General features: G+C 29.7%; 1 long non-coding RNA gene across 1 annotated transcript; it reads right to left on the bottom strand.

Annotated features, from left to right (window-relative positions):
* Positions 1 to 574: 574 nt before the first annotated feature.
* Positions 575 to 1889, bottom strand: LOC134681795 (uncharacterized). The gene is made up of 2 exons (XR_010100695.1): positions 1811 to 1889; positions 575 to 1079 (listed from the first exon to the last, which is right to left on the bottom strand). It is a non-coding gene; the product is annotated as an uncharacterized LOC134681795 (long non-coding RNA).
* Between the last annotated feature and the right edge of the window lie 2970 nt (positions 1890 to 4859).

Genomic DNA, 4859 nt, shown 5'->3' with positions numbered 1-4859 from the left:
TGTACCTATATCACGTAGTGAAAACCAAAGGTGTCCATCGGCGTAGGGAGTATAGAGTTACCTAAATACTTAAATTTTAAATTTATTGAATATAGTGATAAACATTAAATTAATTTATCTGACGTTTGTATATTATGCCAAAATAAATATACACAAACATTAACTGATATTCCGGATATCGTCAATAGACTGGTATTTATTAGTCTTGTAGGTTTTTTTTTAATATTTATTAATTTATATGTTTTTAAGTTAAGAATGAGTTTCATTTCCATTGAACAGCTTACTACTTACTTTAGTTGCGGTATGCTATTTGAGAGAATCAACGATAACAAGAACGACAAGAGGAGTACTGGAATATACAATATTTGCTTTGCATTGCATACAAAAAAAAAAATTACAAATAAAAAGATGTGGTATAATTATTAAAGCAAATGAGTCAACCCTCCACTAGAGACCAAATGACATAAGGTTAACAACTGCAGGTAACTTAACGTCTTTCGACAATTCCCCATACCGCAGAGTCAACTACATGGGACCCCGAAACGACAAATCTGATTTATGAAAACACAATGAATATAAACCAAATTTAATATACCGCGCTACGCACGGAAACAAATAAAGTACAGGTTCCTGGCTCTGTAAGCTTTTAATACTTTGATTAAGGCAAAACAAAAAAGATCAAATTAAAAAAAAGTCATTTAACCATTGTAGCTAAGACAGTATTTCTGTTTAGACGGACAACTCCAACTTCCATCACAATTGCATGTACAGAAAAAACGGTCACAGTCATCAATATATGTAAATTGACTGTTTCCCCTGTACATAAATCCTTTTACTTGACAATGTCCGCATGTAGAAAACAAGTGTCCACCCCAACAGATTTCCTTTGCATCCTCAGTAGGGCAATTCCAACTACCATCGCAGTTACAAAAGCAACTATATTCCCAACAGCCGTCTTGAAAAAGAAAACTTGAATTTCCAGTACGTTGCTTCCCTTCGGCTGTACATTGTTTGCAATTACTTGCCATGGAAACACTTATAAACACTAAGACAAAGACAGCAGTGAATGTATGGAACATCTAAAAAAAAAACGCATATTAAGAATACATATTCGTATTATTCAATTCTACGGAAATGTTCCTATAGAAAACTACGCGCCTCCTATTAATTCAAAGGTAAAAATTCGGAATGAATTCAACTCTTATAATAATAGGTTATATCAAACTTTCTTTTAAACAAGAAGACACACAAACAAAAATAATCGTGTGTTTCCTCTGAGTCTGCGCAGATATGTGGCAAACACAACTTATCTTATTCCACCGAAAAAAAAGCAATTGTTTTTACAAAGATATTTGTAATTGTAATATGAAAAAAAGGACAAACAAACAACATGAAAATTTTGCTTTACATTTACAATTTATGATTGTTTATTCCAACATGTATTTTCAAATGTATTAGTTAACATTCCCTTTTCTCTAGAAACATCTTTAACAGAAGAAAAAGTTGATTCCCCTTTTAATATCTACGTAACTATGTTTTTTAATCATTCATCCTACAATGTATACTATAAATTTACAATTTGTACAGTGAAAATGGCATTTCAGGATTCGGAAATTATATACACTGAATTTTCATTTATAAGAATTAAACAAATTATGTCCAAACAATAATGTTAAGAATTTAAATTATGTCAATAATGGTAAAATAATTGTACTAAAAGAACATAAAAATTTCGGATAAATATTCCTCAAACTAATGTGTATATTTTAAATCTATGTGACAAATATAAATAAAGAAAAAAATTAGATACCTTGCCTGTGTTTCGTGAAACTCTGTATGAATCTATGTTACTTTACATGATTTGTATAACTTTAAATACACTTACGTAAATAGTTAAAGTCAAATTAGATATATTATATAACTAGAACTTAATTAAGACACGGTTTTAGATTTTATTGTTTGACATTTTGAATTCATCAAATTACAACCATTATAATTGGAATCTATAATCTTCGCAAATTATAATCTGAAATACATGATAGGCAAAAAAACATCAAAGGGAAAATCAAATAGATAGCTTAGAAATAAACTGACAATGTTACGAAAAAAAAAGGTAATTTCAAAAGAAAAAAAACACAGAAAACTTAAGACTGATCAACACGTATGCCTTAAAACTTTGGCTATATTTAGGTTTTGCGTAAGAGTAATCAGATCCTGCTTCAAATACAAAACTCATTGTGTTTCTCCTATTAATACGTTAATCAGTTATATCAAGTGCATATAATAGACTGCTGTTTATCAACACACTTTTAAACAAGTTAAAAACGATTGAAATGATATAACACAATAATTTGAATCTGAGAGATGAAATAAACAATATCTGTAAAGTGTTTGACCTTAAAAGACTAATAATATACTTATTCAGCGGGATCGTCGTTGCCAATGAAAATCATACGAATACCCTATGTTTAACCTGGAACAATATTTGTCAGAGACCTTTTTTTGCAAACTACCTAGCTAGCATGTCTTTTGATAAAATAAAATACGATTTTGATGTGCCCAATGTAAATATGCACTAAATTGTGACTTCAAATCGTTTATTACATTTTGTACTAGTATATGAATTTTAGGGTAAAATTTCCAATCTTAAGCAGTATCATGAGTATGATGATGAATGGACATGTAAATGTTGAAATTGTTAATGGTATTAATATCACACAGACTGCATTCGTTATGATAAATAGATCCTTCAGATCCGAAATTAGTTATGTAGTGTATATTATAACGACTCATTACTACAACACCTGATCTTTGCATTTATAATTTTTTCAAACCATAACAGTTCATGATGCTTTTTTCGATATATTCTGTTTTCGTTTTTGTTTGAATTTGATGAAATACCCTGTGTTTAATATAGTTTAACTGATTATTTGTCAATCAGTTGTAAAACTGGTTATGGTTCTTTTTATTTTGGATTTAGATATATTGGTTATGTTTTTTGCATGGCTTTTATAATGTTAGTTCATTTATATGTGTTTGAGTTTAGTGTGACTGCCAAGTTTTATTGATGAAAACACATTTAACTGTAGAGGCCAGTTCCATTCTCAATTTTTGATATGTACGTGAAATATTTTTGCGGTTTAAAGGGTGGTGCTCCATTATTCTATGTACAGATATTTATTGTTGAAGTGTCAGTTCTTCTATGGTTTTCACAGTAGCTACATGTTCAACATACAGTTAACGGTGAATTGTAATTCTTATTTCGAATCATGATAAATAACGTTCCTTAAAATGACCATGATGACGCATTTGACAATTTGTATGAAAATGTCAATTTTAATGTTAGAATTACATTTTATTATACATTTTATAATACCGAAACAATGTTTTCCAAAAAAGAACCCCATATAATGTAAGCAATAGTATACCCGTAAACGGCAATAAATTGTATATAACAATAAATTACTAAAAAGATGAAAATTTGTTTACGATAAAATTGAGAATGAAAATGTTGAATATGTCAAAGGGACAATAACCCGATCAAAGAAAATAAAAGCCGAAGGCAACAAATGAGTTTTCAACTCAGCGAGAAAATCGCCCACAATGAGGTGGGCCTCAGCTGGCCTTTTGATAAAAATGTGAATTAATTCACTGAAAAATTAAGTCATGCTAAACTCCAAAACATATAACTGAACTAAAATTAAAAAAAAAAAACATTCAAGACTAACAAACAGAGGCTCCTAATTTGGGACAGGTGCAAAAAAAAACAGGATTAAACATGTTTTATGAGAACTCAACCCTCCAAGTATAACTCTACGATAAACTTTTTTTTTTATTAAAATCGGCGACAATTACATCAAATATATTCTGTTTAATGCTTTCAGATTGTATATTGATAAATGTGTCTACGATAATTGTGCAATTGTTTCTATGTTTCTTGATGAAAATAAGTGGGGTTTTTTTTGCTTGATTATAAATTTTCTCAAATAATTACAAAATAGTTGTCAATTTGGTCAAAATTGCGGTTTTGGATAATTTCTGGTGTAAACAAGCTAATGATCTATTTAGAATTCAAGTACAAATAGGTTTCTCATTTAAAGAAAATGTATACAACTGATTTAATTCGATAAAAGGTACCAGTATTATAATTTAATGCGCCATACGCGCGTTTTGTCTACAAAAGACTCATCAGTGACGCTCATATCAAAAAAGTTATGAAGCCAAACAAGTACAAATTTGCAGAGCATTGAGGACCCACGATTTCAAAAAGTTGTGCAAATACGGTATTCAGATATATCATTTGTGCATTAGTTTGTACATGCATGTTCTTTTCGTTGATTTCATGTTACATGTAGCAAAATGTTTCATCTTGCTAAATGAAAGGAACAATCTGCAAAATCAATTTCATTCTTACTTCAAGGTGAATTTTAAATATGTTGGTCTACTTGCAAAAACCGTAAAATAAAATGAAATGAATATTTGTTGATACAATTATGAAAAAAGTAAAGAACTTGTGACCTGTTAACACTAATTACAAAACCAAGTAGAAAAGCAATGATACAGACAATGAACGATTGAATTGATATCTCGCTCTCTTCAAAATGATATATTTACAACTAGCTATATATAGTAAAAGGAGTCATTGATTAATTGACTGTTTTTTCTTTGTGTAACTTCTGTTGGCAAATAGTTCATACATATTACAAATACAATTATTTGGAAGAGAACATACTTTAAAGACCAATAGTTTGTCATGCAACAAGGCACCAAAGGATCCTTCAAAGAGTTGTGGATCCTTTGCCGAGCAGAAGGCTTGAATTGACACTTCTAAAAATCAGACATTTAATGTTTGCACTTCG

Source organism: Mytilus trossulus, chromosome 8, assembly GCF_036588685.1.
Source record: "Mytilus trossulus isolate FHL-02 chromosome 8, PNRI_Mtr1.1.1.hap1, whole genome shotgun sequence".
Classification (NCBI taxonomy): domain Eukaryota; kingdom Metazoa; phylum Mollusca; class Bivalvia; order Mytilida; family Mytilidae; genus Mytilus; species Mytilus trossulus.
The sequence above is the reverse complement of the archived record's forward strand: the minus strand, read 5'-3'. Positions and strand labels throughout refer to the sequence as shown.